General features: G+C 44.9%; 1 protein-coding gene across 3 annotated transcripts in view; it reads left to right on the top strand.

Annotated features, from left to right (window-relative positions):
- The window catches only part of ZNF469 (zinc finger protein 469), a 286,053-nt gene that overhangs the window by 6,741 nt on the left and 253,386 nt on the right, over nt 1–25,926 (top strand). The window lies entirely within an intron of this gene.

Genomic DNA, 25,926 nt, shown 5'->3' with positions numbered 1-25,926 from the left:
AGGCAGCCAATATCTTTCCTCTGGATCAAGCAAGATGCAAGCTTTCAAGCTTCACAGGAGTCTTCAGGCTGCATCTTTTGAGAGTGTGGGTGTTTGTGTGTGAAAGACACATTTTTGTGTGTCTGGTCATGATACTTACTCACCCTATGTCTAATTATTCAAAAGGACTCTTCTGTGGATTCTGCTTTGCATCACATAACAAATTGGCTTGGGGGAAAATACCAGCATACTTCTTTCTTTAGATGTAGTTTCTGCAAGGAAAGAGAAATAAATACCTGATGAAATTTTGGAAACCGAGGGAAGACGGGCAGTCAGAGAAGGGAATAATGGAAATACGTGTATTTTCATGCTACTTATGAACAGAGGAAGAAGAATATATTATGAGAAATGAATAAGCTTATGTATATTTGCATTTGCTACTCAGGCTTTCAAGTTTTATTTTGTTTTTAGTCACAGGGTGGTGATAGGGTTGGGGGCAGTGCAGGCCAAGAGATAGGGTTTGACACCCTCTTCCTTAAATTGGTTAAGAAAGGATTCTCAGCTCAACCTGCAATAGTCCAAATGATTTGCCCTACCTCTCTTCCCTCTCTTGGCTCCAGTCATATCCCTCTGAGATCTAAAATGGTCAAAGATCAAATGCAGTCGCTATCAAATACAAGATCAAATACAAGTATCTTCCTGCTAAAAGCCTCTGACAATGACACAAACATCACCTGGTACTTAAGGGCTTCACTAGCTACATATTCAAGCCCTTAATTATGTTTTTCTTTAAAAAAATTAAAATTAAAATTAAAAACCAAACTGCCAGCATGGGGGGCCTGATCCAAATTGGGACCCTAGTGGGTGGGTCCTTAGGTGGGAGCCTGACTTCAACTCAGATGCCTCTGGGAAGCCTGCAAGCAGGGCCTTGGCATAAGTAGGTGCTAGCCTGTTTAGGGATTTAAAGGCCAAACTTTTAAAAGCTGCCAACCAACCAGGAAACAACAAGAAACTTCATCTGCCTGGTGGTTTTTCATTTAGGTCCACTTGCCAGGAAATAAAAATGATCAGTGGGGCCAGGAGCAAAGGAAGAAAAGTGAGTGGTGGATGGGATGAACACATGATAGAACATTCTATGAGCCTGGGGTGAAGGAAGTGAAATCCCCCCCCCCGATTCCCATGGAAAAAGCAATTTCACACTCACCCTTAACTATCCCCTGGTCCTCTGCTATACACTGTAGTGGAATCAGCAGGTTTTGTATCAGGCTCCTCCCCCAATTTGATGGGCAGCCTCACAACACTAGACTCCACCCCACTAGGCCCCACCCCTTGCTCAACTCCCAGACCCACTATTGACCCTGACCCCGAAGGCTCCACCTTCATCCCCCCCCAGATATGACAATCATTATTTTCTATTTTGAGGTTTGGCAACGCTCTCCGGGTGGTCTCTGTTTTTGATTTCCGCTCTTGTCTCTTCCCCCATGCTTCTTTTGTTAAGTGCATGTTTTCCATTACAAAGCTTTGAGACAGGCTAATGGGACAGCCACATTTTCCTAGTATAAATGTATCCCCCCTCCCCATTCCTTAGAAACCATAAATTCCAGCTGTGCATCTCAGAAGGAGCCATATTTGAGGCAGGTAGATTTACGAGTGTGGCAGGCTTCTCTCAGTGAGGTCTCCCTTGCAGGGAGAGGAGAGGCCTGTGGGGAGTCAAGTGAGACTATTTGTTGTGGCTGTGGTGGCGGTCATGTGGGAGACATGAGACTTCTCCAGATGGTTTTAACGGCTCTTGATTTTGTTTGCATTAAGCTTGATCCAGTGGGAGTTTTGGGGAAAGATGCATTGAGTGGAAATGCATCACCAGAGGAAAGGAAGCACATTTGCATTAAAAATTGTGTACTTTGGCCTGGATCAGGCCAATGGCCCATCTAGTCCAGTGTCCCCTTCCACAGTGGCAACCAGACGCCTGTGGGAAACCCTTGAGCAGGACCTGAGCACAAGAGCCCTCTCTCCCTATGTGATCTCCAACAACTAGTATTCAGAAGCATTACTGCATCAGACTGTGAAGGCAGAACAATAGCCATCCTGGCTAGTAGCCATTGCTAGTCTTCTCCTTCGTGAATTTGTCTAATCTTCTTTTAAAGCCATCTAAGTTGATGGTCATCACTGCCTCCAGTGGGGGTGAGTTTCTTAGTATAACTATGCATTGCCTGTAGAAGTATTTTGTCTGTTTTATCTGTCCTGAATCTTCCAACATTCACCTTCAATGTATGTCCATGAGTTCTAGTGTTACAGGAAAGGGAGAAAAATGTTTCTCTATCCACTTTCTCTGTGCCATGCATAATTTTATGTGCTTCTATCATGTCACTTCTTACTTGCCTTTTCTCTAAACTAAAAAGTCCCAAACGCTGCAACCCTTCTTCATAGGAGAGCTGCTCCATCCTCCTGGTCATTTTGGTTTCCAACTCAACAATATCCTTTTTCAGGGTGAGATGACCAGAACTGTACACAGCTTTCCCAATGTGGTCACACCATTATGATACTGACAGTTTTATTTTCAATTTCTTTCCTAATGATTCCTAGTATGGAATTTGTTTAGATATGTATGTTGGGTCTATACTGGTTGTATCTTTTATGTCCATTTGTGGTTGTTTTGTGTTGATTGTTTTGATCTTGTTGTCAGAAGCTTTGGGTTTCCTTTCAGACGAAAAAAAGCAGAGTACAAATATGAAGCGAAATGAATTGGTTGGTGGGGAGATTGGGTGTGCAGGGTGAAGGAAACAGGTGCATGTTGGATGTGCACAGGAAAAGCCTATTAATATGGTTGGCTCCAGTTCATGGTCTATCTCCTGTCCCACACACAGAATTTGGCACTAGTTAGGGGTCTAGTTTTTCTATTGCTTCTCTACATGCCCCTGCCTAGTGGTAGAGAATGCATGGATGGCTTGCAGTGGGCTAGGGAGAGTTATCACATCAGATGGAGCCTTTTCCTGCAACTGTCACATGTCCAGTGATTGTACAAACAGGCCCTGGCAGAGGAGGATTTAGGGGAGCGCAACCAGTTCGGTTACACTGGATGCGAAGCCTCGGGGTGCCGCCGGGGGGTGCCGCAAGTATGATTTACAATGGGCACCAAATTTAGGTGTTGCACAGAGTTAAGTCGCCTAGTTTAAACGTGCTTAACTCTGTTTTTTGAGTTTGGAGCACAAGATAAAACCCTGAAGCAGAGCTCTTTTGACATGTTGGTTACTGTTTTCCAGGTTCCATTCCAGGTTTTGACCTTTAAGGCCTTAAATGGCTTGCGATCTGGTTCTCTGTCTTGTTATGAGCCTGCTTGGTTGAGATCTGCAGGAGGAGCTCTTTTGAGTCTGTTACCCTTACAAAGGAGAAAGGAATAGCAACACCGCTCTTAGTGAATCAGAAGCTGCATAGGTTTTGCTAGCATAACACCTCCACCTGCAGAAGCCAGCTTAACGGGCTTGCATGGAGAGGGCTTTCTCCAGTGCCGCTCCACAATGTGGAATGATGCACTCCCCTGTAGTTCATGCTGGTTCACTCTGCTTTCACATCTTTTTAATTTGGCCAGTCCAAATGCTTTTAGTACGCTGCTTTGGTGGTACAGTATACAGAAAGGCACTGTGATAATAAAGTTTATTCACTCCATTTTTTTCTATCCTTAATCAGAAAATATATATTTATTTAAAAAATAGTTCCTAACTTTGCACATTGAGGAAACAAGTTGCAGGAACACCAGAGCATATATTTAAGTAGGCTGCCTTTTTGACCCATTCACCTGCAGTGCTGGACTCAGAGGCATTTGATCCGAAGTGTGGTCTAAGATTTGCAGTGGCCAAAGAACGAGCCTTTCCCAGTTATTCTTGTAAACCTTCAGAAAGTTTGTTTAGATTTCTGCTTTTTATTTCCTTTTCCTTTTTGCATGGCCACCCCAGGCCTGTGTACATGTGGAGAGGGCAAAATGAATCCATTTCATGGTTTAGTCATGGTGGAAATTTCATCAGATTTTATGGTTTCTCATGAATGTGGGGGCGGTGAATCACATTATAGTGCATAGCATACCTAATGATTATTTAGCATGCAAGAGATTTTCAATGGTTGCGTATTAAAAGCTGATAAGATGGCAGTTGTGTTGTGATAATGGTTTTTTTGACGGACGATGAAACAATGTGTGGAGTGAGCAGAGTATTTGTCAATGCATCATAGCTGGTTGCTATACCTCTGCGCCTATGTAATCCTTTCCAGAAATGACAACTGGTCTGAGAAATTACTGGTCTTTTCCCTCTCTGAATGGCTTTGTGCCTCTCTAGGCTAAGAACTGTTGTTTTAAGAAAAGTTGAAGATATGAATTAGTGGCGGTGCTGGGCGGGCTGTGGTGAGCACAAGTAATAATGATGGGTCCTGACTTAATCCTTCCTTCCTTCCTTCCTTCCTTCCTTCCTTCCTTCCTTCCTTCCTTCCTTCCTAGTATCTATAACCAGCTCTTTCCTAAAACTATGGAATATGCTCCCACAGGATGGGTAGTGATGGCCACCAACTTGAGTGCCTTTCATAGAGGATTAGACAAATGGTGTCCACAGGGCACCAGTGGGTGCTTCTGAATCTGCAGCTAGGCTCTGTCACTTTCCTTCTGGTGCCACCCACCTAGGCTGTTCCTGCTGAACCTCCAAGGCTGCAGAACCAGCCTGCCTGAGCATTCTTTCTACCAGCTTGGCCCCACAGGCCGATCCATGCTCACCAATCTCTAGACATACCTACCACTGGTCCCTCTGTACCCTTGCTTGCTGCTCTAGAATTTGGCTTCTGCCTCTTTTGGACCATGCATCTGCTTGAGTACCACTTTGACTGCCTGCCCCTTTTCCCAGACCCTGCAAGTTGATAGGGTCATAGAATTATGGTCATTCTTAGGGAACCATGATGGATGTTGGGGACAATGGAATAATTCATTTCCAGTCAGTTTTGGGAGGCTGCTGCCTAGATACATTTTTTTTATGTTCAAAAGAAACTGGTTCCTGTTTTCCCATCCACTTGGGCTGGCTGTGTTCTCTGGCTGTGTGCTAAGGGCTTATAAAGGGGTCAGTGTAAACAGAGCCGAGGAGGACTTAATTATGTGAGCTTGTTGGGATATTTACCTCTCTCTCTCTCTCTCTCTCTCTCTCTCTCTCTCTCTCTCTCTCTCTCTCTCTCTCTCTCTCTCTCGTCCAAACACTTGATTGGTTTGGATGCACAATGTGACTGGGACTGAAGGAAATCAAACTTGCAGCCCCAAAGTCCTTTAGTTGGTTTTGAGCCATGTGCCCCCCCTTTTCTTGCCTGGTGGCCCCATGTGGCTGGTTTTTCTAACTAGCTTCCTGTTTCCTAGGAAATAAAGTTGATATGCTTGGATGGTCCTGCCGCAAAACTGCTTCCTTGCCCCACCTTTTCTCTTGCGTTAATGCTGACCCAGACTTTGCAGAGACCTGCCTAGCACTCCTTGCTCTTTAGAATGTTAGATTTTTTCCCAGGACCTAGTGCTCACATTGAGGCTCAGATGCAGACCACAGAGTGCTAAGCACTACTGAAGAAGAAAGTGTTTTTGACCATGTGCAAATTGACAGTTTGGGGGTGGGGGGCTTCATAGATCAGAGGTTCTAGACCAGATGTTGGGCAGATTTTAAGCTTTCAGTATTCACTTCTTTTTTTACTAGGATCCTCAACAGCCCCCCACCCCCGGTCAGCTGGAACCAGTTGCAAAATAGTGTCCCATTGAAGATAGATTCAGAATGAATCATTTGTTGAGCTGGAAGGGACTCCCTGCAATGCAGGAATCTCAGCCTGGTCATACATGACAGATGGCCATCCAACCTCTGCTTAAAAATCTCCAAGGAAGGAGAGTCCACCACCTTCTGGGAATTCATTCCACTGTTGAACAGCTCTTACTGTCAGAAAGTCATAATCTGTTGTCTTGTAACTTGAATGCATTGGTTCAGGTCCTAGCCTCTGCTCTATCTTCCATGTGACAGTCCTTTAGATATTTGAAGATATGTTAAGTCTGGATAATGCCTATTGTCTTATCCAGACTTAACATACCCAACTCCCTCAACCGTTCCTCATAAGGCTTGGTTTCCAGACCCTTTGTCATCTTGGTTGCCCTTCTCTGTACATGTTCCAGGTTGTCAATATCCTTCTTAAATTGTGCTGGCCAGAACTGGACACAGTGCTCCAGGTGTGGTCTGACCAAGGCAGAATTGAGTGTGGCTATTTCTTCTCTTGATCTGGACACTAGACTTCTGTTGATGCAGTCTAGAAAAGCATTAGGGCCCCACCCACCCACCCCCACCCCCGCATCACACTGTTGGTTCAGGTTAAGCTTGTGGTCTTCCAGACCCCTAGTTCCTTTTCACATGTACTACTGGCAAGCCAGGTTCCCCCATCTTATATTGGTGCAGTTGGTTCTTCCTGCTTAAGTGTAGAACCTGACCATGAAATGGTTGAATCTGTAATTTTGCAGTTTTCTGATTCTTTCAAGTCTGATTGAGCCCTTGAATATGCAAGCATCTTGGAAACCAACATGAGTTTACGGGTTGTTTTCCCACAATAATGTACACTTGGCATGCAAAAGCTGAAAATTAATAAAAGGGGAGGGCACAGGGCCATAATCCCTGGGAAATGTCTCCCACTGAAGCCTTGTTTGGTGGGAACTCTGCAGGAGCATTTGCTGGCTAGCCTTGCACCTCCAAGAGCCTGCAAAATTCCCACCACCCATGACTGGTGTGTGGCGATTGCAATTCTAGTTTAGGTCTCTGAAGTGAGACATGAATCTGAATGTGTTTGAGCATGGTGCTGCCTTTGGGATGCGCTATTTGCAAAGCTGAGTCCATTCTCTTAGCTGAGTTTCTATTGCGGACACCCATTAGTCATGAAGCAGGTGATGGATGAGTTTCTTTATGGGCTTTTAAGTTTTCACACAATTGCGTCAGCACCTTCCAAAGGGACTTGAGAGATGGCTACAGGATTTTAAATGGGAAGGACATCTAAATGCACTCAATGTTAATCAGAGACAGCCTCCCCCTTCCCCCTTCAGATTAGAAAGTGTTAATAGCAGTTTAATGTTGCTGCAGCAGCCATGGCAGTCAGTCCTTGGCAGCCTTGCCATCTTGTCCAGCCTTTCCTGATGTGATAATGTGCCGCTAGGAGAGAGCTTTGAGCAAAGGGCAGGGCCTCCTTGTGAACCCCCCAGCTCAGGGGCTGCATCCAGATGTGAGTCAGCATCAGTCCTGAGGGTGGGTTTGGGTTGGGTGTGCAAGAGCCTCTCATTCTTGTCAAGAAAAGAACTTCAACCCAAACATGACAAGCTGGGCGCGAGAAGCAGTGTCTTGGCGCTGGGTGTGTTTGCTTGCAGAGCAATTTGGGTCTTGACAACAACAGCTGGCAAGGAAACAGGCACTCCCCCACCCCACCATCAGCTTTTGACATCAGCCTCCCTCTGTGCTCTTCCAAACCTGAGAGCAGAAAAGGTTTTATTTGCTCTCCTTTCCAAGCCCTTTCGGGGGCCCTTTCTGACTGCCCGTGCTCTGCACGCAAGATCCCCACCTGCTGCTCTTGGTGCTGCTGCTGCTGCTGCTGCCTGGAATGGAGTGGCCTGAGAGGAGACAGATGGCTGCGGTTACCTCTCTCCACCCTTTCCTGAAGAGGAAGCCGAATGCTCCAAATGAATGGATGGGAATGAATGGGAAGAGGCAAAGCCACCAAAGCCACCTGCTTGATGGGTCCCTTTTGCAAAAAAGGAATCTCCTTTCCCAAAGCAAGGAGTTGCTTGGGGATTTGACGGGGGAAGAAAATTCACATGGCCTCAGTGCAGATGATGTGAAATTTTCACATCTAATGTGGGGGATTCAACTGGCTTGTGGCGGGGTTTGTGTTAGCATACAAAGCCCGGCGTCCCTTGTGTGAGCCTCCCTCCAGAGGAAAGAAAAACATGGAAGGTTTGTGCTGCCCTTCCTAAGAATTTTGCATTAAAATAGTGAGCCTCCACCTAAATCATAAGAGCAATGATAAGAGTCAGTGGTAGATTTAAGGCAGTGCAGGTGGTTCCCCTGCACAGGGCGCAGAATCACAACCATGATAAACAACTTATATTTATATGGGGGGAATCAAATTTTGTCCTTGCTCAGGGCACCATATTACTGGTATCAAAGTTCTCCCCAGAAGTGCCTTGAAGCTGGATCAGGCCAAAGGGGGCTCATCTAGTCCAGCATCCAATGGCCAGTCTAATACCCTAATGGGAAGCCTGCAAGCAGGACCTGCCTTCAGCCTGATTACTCAGCCATTGTCTGTTGTGGCCAGCAGGGGCTTTCTGAGGACCCAGGGAGAGAGGCATCATTTCCAGCCAGGTTACCTGAGAGTTTTAATTGGAGGTGCCAGGGATTGGATCTAGGAGCCATGGCGTCTGCCACTGAGTTGTGAGTGCTTCCCATGCTCAGGAGAGACCCGTATGGACAGCTTGTGGATATTCTCATCGTTTTAGAATATGGTTGCATCTGAACCTATTGTCCAGGGCATGGGGCACCTACCATCAAAATCGGCAGTTCCTTTGATCCAAATGCTGCTGTTCTTCCTGGCTTATACTGGGCAGCTTGGCTGTTGTTCAGCCTCCTCCATTCTGTAGACTCTGCAGCCTTGAGAATAGTTGTACAGAAAGGCTGAGAGGGAAAAGGTAATGCAGTTGCTTGCATTTGGGTTCCCCTTTGCTTGCTGCTGTGAGGGGAGGGGGAGTACGAAAGAGGAGGGATGGGGGAAGAAATTCATTTTGGTTCACATTTAAAGGTGAATGTACCTAATTTGTTACAGGTAGGTAGCTGTGTTGGTCTGACATAGTCAAAACAAAAAATAAAAAAATCCTTCCAGTAGCACCTTAGAGACCAACTAAGTTTGTCATAGGTGTGAGCTTTCATGTGCATGCACACACGAAAGCTCATACCTATGACAAACTTAGTTGGTCTCTAAGGTGCTACTGGAATGATTTTTTTTATTTTTTGTACCTAATTTGCACTTTCTGAAACAATGCACAAACACAGCCATCTGTCAGAATTCACAACTCCTCCGAATTTTGCAACCCACTTTTCCATCCAAATGCATATGTACGTATCGGTGAAAATAACATTCAAAAACTGCATTATATAAGTATGAGCTTTCGTGTGCATGCACACTTCTTCAGATAAGTGTGCATGCACACGAAAGCTCATACCAAAATAAAAACTTAGTTGGTCTTTAAGGTGCTACTGAAGGAATTATTTTATTTTGCATTATATAAGGGGAAGTTGCTTTGCAAAAATGTCTATGCTAGGCAAAACAGCATGCAAAAATGTGTTTATTAAGAGAACTTGGCAATAAAATACTGCTGAATTTTTATAAGGGCTTTTTTAAAAAGATCTGCAAACTGATATGGAAATGTGGACAACTAAACTTCAGAGTGGAAAAGTAGGAAATGGGGATAAACTAAATTTGAAAATAATTGCCCATCCCTACTGAAGTGGAATCTTGGTGTTCAAAACACTGGCCTCTGCATTGCCCCCATCCTCTTCCTCTTGCCCTCCTCCTGGCTGGTGAAAGCAAGACACATCAGATCAGGAGGGAGAAAGAGCAAAGCTGCTTAATGTGCACAATTTATTCAGTGGGCTGGACCTGAATCTCCTTGGGGCCAAAGCAGGACATGCTTGGAGCCCCTCCCCTCCCCAGCATTGCAGGCATGTTCCTCCAGAGAGCCCTGGCTTCCATTAACCCTTCTGTTTCCTTGGTTTGGCCCTCACCCCTTTCCCATCCCAACAGCAGGTGACCATGTGTTTGGCATCAGGCAGCTGCCCAGCCCTCACATGTTTGCCTCTTGGCGGTGGCGGCGGCTCCTGCCATCTGGAACGGCCTCCGCCTTTATCTCTCTTCAAATCTCGGTTGAAAACATGTCTGTTCTCCTTTCCCTGAGATGCCTAATGTGTCTCTCCTCCTGCTACTATTTATGACTTAGTTCCATCCCTTTTCGCTCTCACTTTATGAGTTTGAGGGCTGCACAGCTTCATTTCTATGGGCAGCGGGGGAAGCAGTAAACTTTTGCTCTGTGCTTCATTGGCTTGCAAAAGGGGTGCTTTGATGCCAAGCTACCAGATGCAATGTACACATTTTAAAATTAAAATTTCCCCAAATCCCACATCTTATGTGGTACAAGCAGCCTGTACAGGTGTTGTTTAGTTTAAACTGTGCAAACAGAGCAGGCGACTCTTCAGCATTGAAAGGACCACAAGATGAAGTATCTTAAATGTAGTTTTATGCAGTATGCACAAAAGGATGAATGACTCCAAATGTTGACACATTGCGCGCATGCACACGCGTGTGGACACACACACACACACAGCAAATATTTGAGCCTGCAACAATTGTGTTCTCCATCCAGGCCAGGCATACACTTGTTTTACTGGTGTGTTGTAATTTGCTGATTTCATTCTCTCCTGCTGTAGCAAAGGCCAAACCTTCGTTCACACAACCAACCCAAACACTCTTCCTCCTCCTCTGAAATCTCCATTGTATGGAAGCCAAAACAAAGGAACTGGAAACATTCACTTTCTATAAGTCTTGGGTATTAATCCCACTGCTATTGCTATGATGTTGTTTGCACATTAGGAAAGCTTATTTACATAAGCACACTGAGCCTTTGAAGCCCCTGGGGCTATATTGTGTAAGAAAGAGGGGGTAGACAAGTGTGCTAAACTGCAGGAGTGTGTTGTGTTAAATGATGGAACTCACTCCCACATGAGGCAGTGATGGGAACCAACCTGGACGGCTTTAAAAGAGGATTAAACAAATTCATGGAAGAAAGGGCTATCGACTGGCTGTGCTCTGCCTCCACAGTCAGAAGCTGGAAATTACAGGAGGAGAGAGTGCTCTAGTGCTCAGATCCTGCCTGAGGGTTTCCCACAGGCATCTGGTTGGTCACTGTGAGAACAGGATGCTGGACTAGATGGGCCACTGGCCTGATCCAGCAGGTTCTTCTTATGCTCTTACTGCATGTGTTCTGTCTTTTGCTTTTACTTTTTATTGTTATTATTTTTACCTTGAGGAAGTATCCTTGAAGTCTCTGAGAGAAAGTCAGACACTTCTCTGTTATTTTTGTTCCCTCTGTCTCCTTTGGCCAACTTCATGTGTTGGGAGACCTGATCGCCAGACCTGATCAGCCACCAATAGCTTGAGATGATCTCCCTCCCAAGGTTTGCAAATCAAAAAGAGCAAAATACTTGCTCTTCTGCTGACCTACACGTTCCCTCCTGCTTGTCTCTATGTGACAGAAAGAGGTTTTAAGGTTGGGGTAGAAACCGGCAAACAGACTTGGGCTTCTCCTGAAAAGCACTGCTGGCCCTGAAGAGTTAAAGCTGAATGCCAGTCCTGGTGGGGCTCTTCAAGCCTTTGGTCAAAGGGCAGGAATGCCTGCTCACTGCAACCCACTTCCCCGAAAATAACCCTGACACCTTGAGGAAAGGGGGCAAGGTAACAGCCACAGCCCAGCTCACCTGACCTATTTGGCCCTTGGGGTTGGGGGCAGGGAGATATGAATCCAGTCACCAGGCTGGATCCAGTCCCCCCCAACCCTAACATATTAGTTGGAGGTAAGGCTCATACAATTTGTTAAGCGTGTTAATGTTGATTATTGAACTGAGATGTGTATTGGAGGGGAAACACAGTGCAATCAAGTCAAGCTTAGGGGATGGAAACAAAGCACGTAAAAACATGCTATTTCTGTTGGCTTATGTGTGATTGGAAGCCTCTGGTCTTGTTTTGGAATTGGCTCATCTTGCTGGTTAAAAGCTGGATTATGTGGCCAGCAGGATATCCCTCAATTAGGTTGAGTGTTGGGAACTTTTGATCCTCCAGAACCTCTGAAATGCAACTCCCATCATCCCTGGCCATTAGGATTTATAGTTCAGCAACATCTGGAGGGCCAAAGGTTTACCACACCTAGACTACAGAGGAAGGAGGGGTCTGGGTAAGAGGTGAGCAAGGAATGAGCTGTTGGTACCTTGGAGAGCCAGAATGGCCAGATTATGGCCAGATATGAGCAGAGTGAAAGAAAGGTCCATTTTGAATTCCCCAGCCTGTGATTAGCACCCCCAGAGTTAATATGAAAAGCTTGTATAAAGTTCAGTGAAGTAAGAAGACTGTTCTCTCCCCGCCCTTCATTATTTCATTATCTTGTTTGTTTGGGCAGATTTCTGTTGAAAGAGTGATTTAGAGTTTGAACCTGTTATTAATGAATGTTTATACTTTTGATTCCATTCCCAGTATGGTTCAAGGGTTGATATGATCCCTAAATTTCAGTTTTCTCTGCTATCTCATTGTACAGGCTGAAGTTCAGGCTCCCAACCTGGGAATCAAAATAATTACTTTTAAAAAACATCCAGTGTACACTTGAGGGTACACTGGTTACTGAGAAATGGTGGCTGTGTAATCTTACATATCTATGTTTGGGGTGTGTGTGTTGTTGCTCTTTATTCTACTTGGCTGTGCCATCTTTGCTTCTCTCTCCACCTTCACAAGCCTTGGACCCTCGAAAGTTTGTTTTTCTAGACTCTAATCTGTTAACGGCATGAATGGGAATAAGCCCATTTGTTTCTCCTGATGGACCAGTGAAACCTGACTGTGTGCCCTCTGGGGGATGAGTGGTTGACAATGAACGATCTGCTTAATTTCTTGTGCATTTCATTAGCCCGCTGTTAAGTGGCTCATTGACTGTTGAGTAATGTTAAGTGGCAGGCTCAAAGGCTCAGGGGCAAGCGTATGAACAAGGAGTGCCAGCTGAATGTAAGAATTGTTTGGAGTAAGGCAGTGGATAGCCAGCCTTGCATCTCAAGTGCCCTCAAAGTGGCACAGGCAGTGGGAGTTTGCTGCACACCTGCGTATCAGCAGGAGGCACTGATTGGCCAGTGGGGAAACAGGATGCTGGAATAGGGTGAACCCACCTTCTTCTGGTTCAGTGGGGCTCTCCTACTTAGACCCCCCTTGCTTCTATCTAGTACTGCTTCTCCCCTGTTTGGGAACTGCCACCACTGGCCCAGGTTCACAGGAGTTTGAGACTGAGGCATGTGAGTCTTACAAATCATTTGGAATAATGTGTGCACTTCTGGTCGCCTCCCCTCAAAAAGGATAATGTAGAGCTGGAAAATGTTCAGAAAAGGGCAATCTAAATGACCAAGGGGATGGAGCGACTCCCCTACAAGGAAAGGTTGCAGTGTTTGGGACTTTTTAGTTTAGTCAAAAGGTAAGTAAGAAGCGACCTGATAAAAGTTCATAAAAATTATTCATAGTGTGGAGAAAGTAGAGGAAAGTTTTTTCTCCCTCTGTCATAACAATGGAACTCATGGATATCCAATGCAGTATAATGCTGGAGGATTCATGATAGGCGAAAGAAAATACTTCATGCAGTGCATAGCTAAACTATGGAACTCACTCCCACAGGATGTAGTGATGGCCACCAACAATGGCTTTAAGGGGGGTGGGACAAATTCTTGGAGGAGAGGCCTATTGGCAGCTACTAGTGGGCAGGGTTGGAGCCAAAACAAGGTGAGGCCTCCCCTTTTTCTCTTTCTGCCACCCCTTCTCGTTCTCTCCCACCCCTTTCTCACATGGCAGCATGTTCTGCTCCTTTGCCTGTGATTCAAGAGACCTGAGGGTTGGACTCAGCTGAGGTCCTTGGGCTGCTGAGCCCCGAAGTTCTGGTCGCAGCTTTCCCCTTTGCTCTGGCTTTGGATCTGGCCTTTGCCGTCCCCGTCCTTCTCCCAGACTGCCGAACAGATGCTCTGCAGGCCCTCTGCCGATTTGCCTACTCCATGTGCAATGTGACCTCTGTTAAACAAATAGCCGCAGTAATCGCCTCCAGATCTTCCGCTCACTTTGATCAGCTTAAGTATCGGTTTATCTTATGATATAAATATGTAAAATATCCCACTTGTTTTTCCTTGCTGGATGCAAATAAATCATTGCCTCAATTTATATACACCAGTGGGGGAGTGCAGAAGGGCGGGTGGGTGGGGCGGTCGGAGAGGGCCCATAACTCATGAGAGGTGGAGACTTGAAGGTCAATACTTCATGAATGTTGATGGGTCCCTTTCCAGCGCGTCTCCACTCAGCGTTATTTAACGGTGCTACTCTCCATCATAGGCTCTGACTGCAGCAGCAATTGCAAAAGGCGTGTCACCAAGAGGCATATGCTGGGTTCACTTTGACTTTTTTGCATTGAGTTTGCTTGCAGCGTTGCTGTGATGGATTGCAGCACCTTGGTGAGTCGCCGCAATGCCTGGCTGGATGGCAGACTTGGCCCCAGCACGGGCCCATCCTGAAGCAATTCTCTCTGTTAACTCTTTCCAGAGGGGCAGCTGTGTGAGGCTCTTGCAGCAAAAACAGCAGGGTGTCTGGTGGCATCAAAAAGATATAATGCCAGGCAGGGTGCCTGTGTTATCACCAGCAACTGTTTTGTGGATGACTATTGTTAATAATGTAATTATCACTTTGCTTTCTACATTGCATTTTGCTCTGACCTCACCATTTGCAATGCCGTTCCAACCATTTATACTCAGGATCATACTTTTGCATCTGCTAATGTGAACTGTGGTCCACCCTTGTTTCATATTTAAGGTGCTACAAAACCCCTTTTTTGCTTATCTTTTTTGATGTGAGTGCAAGCCTGTGCCACCACTGAAAAGGAGCAACAACCTTCCTTTGTTGTTAAATATGGCTGACAAAAACAAACTGATGCCATTTTTTTTTGGTACAGACTTTTGGTACTGCCAGTTTTTCCATTATTTGCACTAGAAATGTTAGGGGCAATAGAAATCCAGCGTGTGTGTCCATGCCTGCCTGTACTGGTGGGGCATCTTGTGATACTTTGCACATGCCCAAATGCCTCTTCTTCTTTGGAATTACTTCTCTTGTTCCGAGGCTGAAACTTAAGCATTCAAAATAAAATGTAAGATCATCATGATAAACTTTATTGCACCAGCCAAAGGCCCAGGCTTTTGTAAGATGGAGCCCAGGCTCAAGAGAAGCCTTGACCAGTTCCTGCTGCCTCTGATACAAAGGAAGACATTAGGCTTCCTCTTTCTTTAATAGTGGCATAGAAAAAGGGATTTTTGCACATGCATCTGGTCTCACTCTGATTTCAGCCTCACCACCCCAATTCCATCTTTGCCACAGACACCCAGATGCTTTCCTTTGCAGTGGCTTAGCTGATGGCAGTCCGTTGTTTCATATAACAATCATGTCCCTTAAATGTGGTGTGTGTGTGTGTGTGTGTGTGTGTGTGTGTGTGTGTGTGTGTGTGTGTGTGCAGCCAAGACTTCTCCAAAATAATCCCAGGAACTGTAGTTTGTCAAAAGGGTTGGGAATTGTAACACAGTGAGATATAAATGGCAGTTCCAAGGATTCGTTTTGTGGGGGTGGGGAGGAAGTCTTGTGCTATTAAATATACAGGGATCTGAGGTTAATGGCTGCTGCAACAAGAGTTCCCTTTAGATTTCCCAGTACCAATGAAAGTGATCTTGGGGAATGGGCACCATTCCAATAGCAGCCAGCCGGTGAGATCTGTTGCCAAAGGGACCACTTTCTCCATACCTCCAGTGCTTTGCCTCTGAGGTTGGCAGCTAGGGGAACCCAGGGACATCTCTGGGGGCCCAGGTGATGGCTGTGTTTTCACAAACCGAACAAGGAGAGAAACAGCGACTCCCCTGAAAGGAGTTGGATATTGAAAACAGGTGGGGGCTTGATTATATGATCATTTCCCCGTGTTTATTTTAACAGGGGATTGCCGATGATTTGTGGCCTAACAGTTTATAATAATTATCGCAGTGTTTTGACAGTTTGAATTGCACACTCTCCTGTCAGTAAAATAATACAATATAAAAGTGGGAAGTAAAACACAGCAAAGATAACAGACTCCGTTTTTGTGAGTGTTATTTGCAAATGCGCTTAATTGCTGCCCAAATAAAGGGGGGGATCCAAAATATGTAGAAATCCACATACGTACTTTGTCTTCCAGTTGTAAAGCCTGGGTTTGTTCAATACTTTCTTTCAGAATGCTAATTTGGCCACACACACACACACACACAAAAACCGGCACCCCCTTAGAAGATTCAGTTTCTTACATTAGTTTTTCTGGTTCCTTTGAAAATCTTGGAAGGAACCTGCACCCCGTGATAACAACCATCTCGACATTTTCTTTTGGGATTTCCCTTTTGCACCATTTGACCAGTTGTGCTTGACAAGCTCATGAAAACCTTTCAGGGGGGGGGGGAACCAGATTTTGCACCTCTGCTTCAAGTCATCTGTATTTATTTTATGAATTATCTGTGTTGCGAAGGCCAGGGAAAATTGCAGATGCAAATGTTTGGATACTTTCTGGGAATGGTTGCTAGAGTGATGACGGAGGCTTGATATTACAGCAACTTCTGATGCTCTTAGTTTGATATTTTTGATACAATTGCTCTGCTGGACAGGAAACCTCAAGGACCTCAGGCTGGGGGTCTTTCTGGGTTCCAAAACCTGAGAACCTTTTTTTATTATTTGGAAATTTCAAAGATTGGACTTCTGGATGCAATGCATGTGTTCTAAGTACAGTGGTGCCTCACAAGACAAATTTAATTCGTTCCGCGAGTCAATTCGTTTTGTGAAAAATTCGTCTTGCGAATTGCGGTTTCCCATAGGAATGCATTGAAATTTCTTTTTTTGCCCATAGGAACGCATTAATTAAATTTCAATGCATTCCTATGGGAAACCGCGATTCGCAAGATGAATTTTTCGCAAAACGAATTCGTCTTGCGAGTCACCATCAGATCGCAAGGCGCATTTGTCTTGTGAAAAATTCATCTTGCAGGGCACTCGTCTTGCGAGGTACCACTGTACTGATATAAGCTCCCCTGGGCAGCACAGGTGGTATTGGGGGGTACATTCTGACATGCACCTGTATTTGGAACTGAGTAGATTGTGGCATAAATTGAACTTTCTGCGAATAAGTTTTATATCCATCAATCTCTCTCTTTGTGTGCACCCATGCACCAATCTGTCCTTTCATCCATCTGCATCCATTTATCTATCCATCATACAGCACTTAGGACAAGTTTGCTCTGGATCCTGGTAGCATGCAGTGAATCACAGAAATCATCCATTGGTTACACTGACCAACAAACCAGAGATCAATTATTCATGGCAAAATGTTTGGGCTTCTGCAAGTGCTCTGATGTATAGGATCCGCTCTTATACGCATGTGTCTGCAATTTATTTATAGAATTTCTATAGCACTCCTCATCACAAGTTATCCTGGGGCGGATCACAACAATATAAAAGCTACCTAATGATAAAAGTACAATTAAAATATTCCGGCAGAAATGCATCCACCTGTCACATCTCTTCCAAATATTCAAAAACAAAACAAAACAAAACAGTGATGCATATTTTGGGTACTGCAGGTAGAATTGGGGTGGGGGTGAGTGCCTCTGTTCTGAATTGAGCAAAATTCCAGCAGCAATCCAACCCCCTAGGAACATGCTCTGGGTCCATCAGTTAAATATTAATAATGCTTAATCCATATTTTATTGGCGTAACTGTAGCTTTGTGATGTCCTATGGAGTGAGCTCAGGAGTGATCCCAAGATAAGATATCCTGCATAAAAGGGCATGGGAAGATTAATGAAACACGTTTGCCCTGGTGAGTGAGATATCGCAGGCAGTGTCAACAATATTTATATTGTGTTTTAAATATTCTTCTTATTTTGCTATCTTTCGTGCTCAAGGACAGATGGAAAAGCTGATGAGAGCAATGTCAAAAATTTGAAATCTTCCCTGGCTTAATTTTATTCTTTGATCAGAAAGATTCATTCCCCCATTGCGTGGTTTTGTGTCTCCTGTTGCTTAGTCTTTGCCTCTTGCCAAAAGTACGGTCAGTTTCGCAAATGAGGCCTTTGCTCTTTCCAGGATTCTTAAGATATTGGAAGCGGGAGTGGCCATCACTTTTTATCTCTTTTAAAGAACCATGAGCTGCCATAGCAGCTGCTTGCAAAATTGTTTTCTTCTCTGCTTTTCTGAGAGGCCGCCATTCTCTACAGTCGCTTGCCTACATCTGCCCCCCATCCTTCCCAGCACTACCATTAACTGCACTGGACAAATGGGGGGGTCTGAGCACCCAAAGTAGTGGCCTCAGTGCATCATTGTAGACGATATGTGAATTATAATCCTCATCCATTTGTAAGAAATATTGAGGTGATATATACACAAAAAGTTAAGGTAGCCTTGCTGGCCCAGAATCAAAATCCCAAACCCCATGTTACAAAATAACTAGCAAGCATTTGAGTTCTCCAGAATTCTTCATGTGGCTAGATCATACACTAGCCATAGGAAGATGATGAAGAGTTCTGGAGAGCTTGAAGCTTGCACACTATTTTGTGATATTTTGGTAGAATTGTAGTTTGCAAGTTGAAATAGCCTAGCAGCCTAGCATGATGGAAATTGTGGTCTGCAGTGAACTCTGCTGAAAATGGTGTCAAGTCAGTTTCACCAAACCTTTTTTTTTGTGAGGGGGTGGAAAGGTAAATGTAAATCTGTCCATGTAAATCTGAAGAATTCGCCAAAAGATTTTCATAGGGTTGCATTAAACGAACAAGCGAAACTCAAGCAAAAATGCTTCTGCAACTTGTTAGACTGATTTGTTCACTTTCAGCTATGAAGAGGGATTTTAAAGTAATTAGTTACAATTTATTTAATTGCCATTTAATTAAGCCACCTTTAATTGGGCTCTCATTTAATTAACCTACGGTAAATTGCACAATGCAACACTGTTTCCTGTAAGATGCCTGCTAATTGCATTGGCCCGGGTAGGATAAGACTCAAAACATTCCTGGCAATTAAAAACAGTGCTCATCTATGATTTGTAGCTTCTATTAAGCCAGCACTGGGCCCCTTTTCCTCACGCCCCCCCCCCGCTCTCCCTCTTTCTTCTCCCTACCTCCAAGATGTAAACAGTGGCAGGAAACATCTCAGCTGACACATGGGCATTCACTTGCTTTCTTTCCAAAGATCAGCTTGCACAGCCTGAAAGCTGAAATGAAATACTCTGCTGCAATACTGGCGGATTGACCTTTTCCTGCTTCTCTGGATATTGTGTTTTATACCCCTTTAACACCCACACCTCCCCTCTGGCTCCTTAGCAGTGGCTTGACAGATCCTTGCGTTGGTGCCTGGAGAGCATTGGTTTTTTAAAATAAAATAAAATTGTGCTTTCCATCTCCCCATCTGCTCTCCACATCACTCTTGACGGCCAGCCTGCCTTGTGGTGTTTGGATGTCTCCATATATGCCGAAAAGCGCAAAGCAGACAGCACACAGGTAGCAGGTTTTATGGGATCCCCTCCTCCCTGCTAGGGAAGTGTTTTGTCCCAGTTCTCAGAAAATATATGTTTCATTGATGCTATTTAAATCACCGTGGATGGTGAGTGAGTCTTCACAGCGAGTGCTCTTGGCTGGATATGTAGACCATAGACGTGGCACTGAGCCAGTGCCTCCCTCCCCAAAGCAGGATTGCTGCTAGTCCTGCCTGTTTTCTGAATCTGGTAAAATGAGGCTGTCAGGTCACCTGCAAGGTTTAGCAGACAGGCGCATAGAGGCACACAATGAAACATGAGGATTTCTTTCAGACCAGACTTTGGAGTTTGACTCCGTGGGTAGTGGGGATGAGGGAGGGCTCCAAGGGAGAAACGTGCTAAGAGGAAGGCACGCTTGGCAAATCTACAGCGTGATCAACTCCCGCCTGGAAACCAATGTCCCCACTGTGGAAGGACGTGTGGATCCAGAATTGGCCTCCACAGTCACTTGCGGGCCCATTGTTAAAATTGTGTTTATGGAAGACAATCTTACTCGGCTACGAGTGATCGCCAAAGAAGAAGAAGACCAGCTAGATGGCTCTCTGAGATAGGTATGGCCCTTGCTGCTGCACCATATCTCTGGGTGCATAGGGGGAAGAGCGTTGTCTGCTCACCCACTGTTTTCCTGACTGCAGACCCTTTTCCTTGGTCCATAAATGAATGGAGTATAAGGAAGGGTCTGCAACAGCTCCTGTGAGGAAAGTGAGCTGGGGAGAAATGGGGTGGCACAAAATCACCCAGTGAACTTCAGGGCTGAGTGGGGATTTGAGGCTGGGTCTGTTTGGCCTGACTCTAACGTCCTAAACCAGTGTTGTCTGGTGCCCATTGGGACTGGTAGGGTGGAAAGCAGGGAGGCTAACAATAGGTGAGGCCAGGACAGGCAGAACCAACACATTCTAGCTTAGGCCCCATTTGCCTTCTTCCTGCTGAGTTCCACAAGGGCAATTCTGAGAGTAAGGAGGAGGTAACTGACAGGCAGGGCTGCCCCCTGGACTGATTGTAAGAAGGCAGACAGGCTGTCTGAGGTCCTGCTGAGGTTGGCGGGGCAATGCCCTTTTTGCCCTGATGGGCCGGCCTGCTCTACACTGACTCTTCCCAAAGGAGCCCAAAGCCTCCTGAATTCTGATATTTGAGGCATCAGAATATTGCCCATTGAATCATAGCCAGTGGGTTTTTTTTCCAGCTGGAACTCACCGGAATTCAGTTCCCGCACCTCTCCGGTGGGTGTCATTGCCATTACAAGTGTGATTTCATGGAGAGTTTCAACACCAGTTTTTTCTAGAAAAATAGCAAGAGTCCTAGCAATTATGGTTTATTTTTTGTTTTTAATGACAACGGTCATATTTGCACGACCACTGGTTTTTTTGTTGGTGTTGCGCTTGTAAAAAGCTCTGCTTATGGTGAAATTGTCATTGGATCAGACTGTTGTAAGCACAGAGGCAAATATATTGGACTCCACACCTCCAAGCTAATTTAGGAAAGGGTTACAGTGGCATGATTCAGTAATTACTCCCTAAAACAGGACCATTGGAAGTGTCCTTCTACTGAATCAGACACTTGGTCCCACTAGCTGATTATTGTTGACACTGACTGGCAGCAGCTCTGTAGGGTTTCATGCAAGCGCCTCTCAGAGCCCCACTTGGAGATGCCGGGGATTGAACCTGGGACCTTCTGCATGCCAGGCATGTGCTCTACTCCTGAGCCACAGCCTTTTCCTATTCTGTTGTTGATACAGCTGTTTTAAGTGACTGCTTTATTTGGCACTTCTGTAACCTCCTGGAACGTTCTGCTCTGGATGGTGGGTTAGGACGGGCAGCCACAGTATGTTGAGCTTGTTGCCTTTTCACATGGAAAGTTCTAGTTCCTTCCAGCTTCCTCCTTATCTTTTAGGCAACGGAAGCCAATCTCTTATTGTGACCAGGCTGCCAGTCCTCCCTGCTTCCTTTCCCACAAGCGTGAGCCCAGACCTACGCCAAGAAACAGAATATTGTTGCCCAGCTCTTTCCTCTGCCAGGGCTTTGTCCCTTAAGTTGCTTCATCCAAGAATGTCCTCCGATTTCCCAGTGGACAAATTGGCTTGGCTGCTTTGGCTGTGAATGCCTTTTGGATTTGCCAAAGGTTTGGCTTGGAGTGCCTGTTTCAGCCTTTATGTGCCATTAAGCTCACTTGGCCCGTGGGCTGCCATTTCAAACAGCAGGAGGCGTGGAGGTTCTGGAGCCCTTGCTGGGTAATTTTGCCTCTAAAGGATGTCTTCTTGTAGACATTCAAGACGCAGAGGTGGAACTGCAAGCCAGCATTCCTCGCCGTAACTCTTTTGCGTTTGAGCAGAGGGTGGAAAAAGAGAGCTTCATTGCATAAGTGCATCTAAACAAAAACAGGTGATGAGTATTAATAAATATAAATCTTTTATTCTTTGGTACGCTATTACATAATCGGTTGTGTGTCAGAGCAGGAGCCGAAAAGAGATCCAAATAACACTTAAATATGGAGATATTCTGCTGTCAAGAGTTAAATTAAACACGAAGGGCTGGAGCTAACTGAACCTTACTCAGAGTAAACCCACTGAAATAAATGGACTTAAGATTAGTTGCCTCCATGAAATTCAGTGGGTTTACTCTGAACAAACCAGTGGGTTGGATCCTAGTAGAATCATAGAACAGTAGAGTTGGAAGGGTCCTTGAGGGTCATCTATTCCAACCCCCTGCAATGCAGAAATATGTATCTGCTCCATATGGTGATTGAACCTGCAACCTTGCCATTATCAGCGCCATGCTCTAACCAACTGATTTATCATTCTTAGCGATACACTGATTTCGCTGTGCCTATTTTAACAGTCATGGCTTTCTCCAAAGAATCCTGGGAACTATAGTTTGTTAAGGTGCTGGGAGTTGTCATGAGACCCTGTATTCCGTTCCCAGAGCTACAGTTCCCAGAGTTCTCTGGGAAGGGAGAGTGGTTGTTAAACCACTCTGGGAACTGCAGCTCTGGGAGGGGAATGTGGGGTCCCCTAACAACCCTCAACGCTCCTAATGAACTCCAGTTCCCAAGATTCTTTGGGAGAAGCCATGACAGTTAATTTGCAAGTGTTTAAAGTGGCATGATACTGCTTTTAATGTATAGCGCAGACAGGGCCTGAGGCGGGATTCCATGCATCACATCCAATCCCCTCATTCCACAACTTCTCTATTGAGAAGGGCAGCTACCCAAATGCCTTGGACAGTGATCACGACTGGTTTGTAAACCAGGGTAGGGGACCTGCAGACCCCCGTAGATGCTGTTGTCTCCTAAGATCCCCAGTCATCATGGCCAATAGCCAGTTATGTAACACTGCCTCATGGGAAGTGATTCATAAATGAAATGATAAGAATAAGAATGATGAGGATGTCTGTATCAGTGAACAGGGCCATCTTGGGCATACACTGGCACCAGCATCGGATGGGAATGCTCCTGCTCTCGACTCTCTTCTTGTAGTGCCGTCTTCATGGTTGTCCTCCCTGGGTGGTGCCCTTTGCGTCCCTCTCCTCCTCCTCCTCCTCCTCCTCCTCCTCCTCCTCCTCCTCCTCCTCCTCCTCCTCCTCCTTCTTTGTGGGTTTTTCACACACTGCATTCCTTGAGTTCAAGGTTTGTGTATTCAAAGAGTTGAGATCTCGTACCTGGCAGCAGCTCTGTGTGCTCAAAAGTGCTAATTTTTATGGCCGCTGATTTACGGCCCTATGAAATTGGCTTTTTGTCTTGGAAAAATAATGCATATGTGGTGTGGATCCTGGGATAAGCGCCTCTCGCTTTCCATCACCCGCTCCAGCATTCCGAAAGACCTGCTCTGGAGGGGTGTCATCACAGCTGCTTCCTTCGCAACTGTCTGAAAAAAAAGAAAAAGAAACACCCCAAAAAACATTGTGCTGGGAAAGCAAGACTTTTTGCATATTCCAATTCTTTTCTTTCATCTCTGAAACAAACAAGGCAGAATTATTACTATTCTCAATATGCTGTGAGGGTACTTGCTGTTAGGAGCTGCACTCTCTGTGTGTGTTTTAAATATATATTTTTTAATATCGCAATTTTTATAGTACAAAAAACAATCCCCTCCTCATCTTGTAGAGGGATACAAGGAGAGTCTAAAGTAAAACAAAAACAAAAAACCACCAAGACCATTAATACAACAAGGTGGAATCTAAATAAAAAAATTCCTTCAGTAGCACCTTAAAGACCAACTAAGTTTTAATTTTGGTATGAGCTTTCGTGTGCATGCACACTTCGTCAGATACACTTGAAACAGAAGAGCCAGACCCTTATGTATATACAGAGGGTGGGGTGGGTGGGAATGGGTGATGGGCTGATAGGAGTGGTAAACCTGTTGATGGCTGTTATGCATGATCAAGCTTTCTTTAGCGCCTCAGCCCTTGTTTTTCCCCCCCGCAGGACCAATTGTAGTCATCAGGAGTCGTTAACAGCCATCAACAGGTTTACCACTCCTATCAGCCCATCACCCATTCCCACCCATCCCCCACCTTCTGTATATACATAAGGGTCTGGCTCTTCTGTTTCAAGTGTATCTGATGAAGTGTGCATGCACACGAAAGCTCATACCAAAATAAAAACTTAGTTGGTCTTTAAGGTGCTACTGAAGGAATTTTTTTATTTTGCTTCGACTCAGACCAACACGGCTACCTACCTGTAACTGGAAGGTGGAATCTGTTATTCACATTCTATAGTGAAGAATGATCGCAACTCATTTTACCCCTATTATCAAAATTCACACCCTTGCAATATTATCTGGAATTTCCCCCTGAAACATTACGCAAATTCCTTCTGGAAGATTCTTTGAGCTCAGTATCCTACGCTGTGGCCAAATTTTGCACCTTAGCTATTAAAAAATGTAAATCTCTTTTATTGAATAACATATTATAACAATTTGTCCTGCTCTCCGATGCTGATATTGCTGCTACAGTTCTTAGTTAAATCTCTTATTCTTTTATGGTGTTTTATCCCGCTGGACCTGTATTTTAAGTATTGTATATTCAATTAGTATATTGACTGTTAAAACCCCATATCAGTCGTTTTTATTGTTTATGTAGAGAATTACGCAGAATCTCTGGTTTAATATGCTGGCTGTTTGCCGTAATAAACATTAAAAAAACAAACAAACCATTAATCTTGTCAGTACATCCCATCAGAAAGTATAACAATTAAAGACCACCATGTTCATAGCATCCAGAAAGTTTTGTTTGTGCTGGAATATGTCTATGTTTCACTTTTGGTTGCACAAAGCTCAAAAGAACACCAATATGCTAATTAGACTTCATCTTCTGTTCCTTTAGCCCAGGCTTCCTCAAACTCTGCTCTCCAGATGTTTTTGGCCTACATGATCCCTAGCTAGCAGGACCAGTGGTCAGGGATGCTGGGAATTGTAGTCTCAAATCATCTGGAGGGCTGAGTTTGAGGAAGCCTGCTTTAGCCAAACATTGATTATTTGTTAATTCCTCCACCAAAGCAATTCACCAAGTCGTCTTATACCAATTACAGTGGTACCTCAGGTTACAAACGCTTCAGGTTACAAATGCTTCAGGTTACAAACTCCGCTAACCCAGAAATAGTACCTCAGGTTAAGAACTTTGCTTCAGGATGAGAACAGAAATCGTGCTCTGGCGGCACGGCAGCAGCAGGAGGCCCCATTAGCTAAAGTGGTGCTTCAGGTGAAGAACAGTTTCAGGTTAAGAACGGACCTCCGGAACAAATTAAGTTCTTACCCAGAGGTACCACTGTAGCTAATTTAGTGCCATTTAGGTCTTTCCAATACTTAGCAACAAACTAGCTGGGCAGCTGCAAGAATATAACCAAGTACTGTAGAGGTTTGAAATGGCAAACCCTGTTGTTGCTTTGAAAAACGCTTAATCTGGAGATTACAATAGTTGCTGTCCAGTCATTTTAGTAATTTTCGCAAAGACCACAGTCCAAAACACCCAACACTTTTTGATGAGTCTGCCACATATAGGAGCTGCTCCTTTTAAGAGATGTAACACCGGAAAAGGGCTGTCAACTTCAGCATTTTATGGCTGCAACTGATAATCAGTTTCATTGGACAGTTTTGTCTCGACACTAGCTTTGGGAGAGCTAAGAACCTCTTTAATACCTTTTTGCTGTTGCTTTATTTCCACCTTTCTTATTCTGTTCTTGAACCATTTGGGGTATGTGTGTGTGTGATGAACTTTCTTTCTCCTTCCTAGAGCATTCCTAGCCAATCAGAGATCACTTAGCGAACATGAGAGTGTCATGCTGTGATTTAGCTCATCAGATTTGGCTAAATGAGGACATTCCTGGTGGCAAAGGTGACTGAGAATGAATCTTCACCTGGGTGATTCCAGCCAATCACACCACCAATCCCTCCCCCCATCTCACGTGGCAAAAGTTACGGCTACCAGTAGTTTTTGTCAAAGATTTTCCTTTTTGACTTAACTCCCCCCCCCACATTTTTTCTGAGAAGCACAGTTGAGGGAGAGGCTAGATGAAAGT

The sequence above is a fragment of the Zootoca vivipara genome, chromosome 6 (genome assembly GCF_965207765.1).
Source record: "Zootoca vivipara chromosome 6, rZooViv2.hap1.1, whole genome shotgun sequence".
Taxonomy (NCBI): domain Eukaryota; kingdom Metazoa; phylum Chordata; class Lepidosauria; order Squamata; family Lacertidae; genus Zootoca; species Zootoca vivipara.
This window is presented reverse-complemented; position numbering and strand designations above follow the sequence as displayed.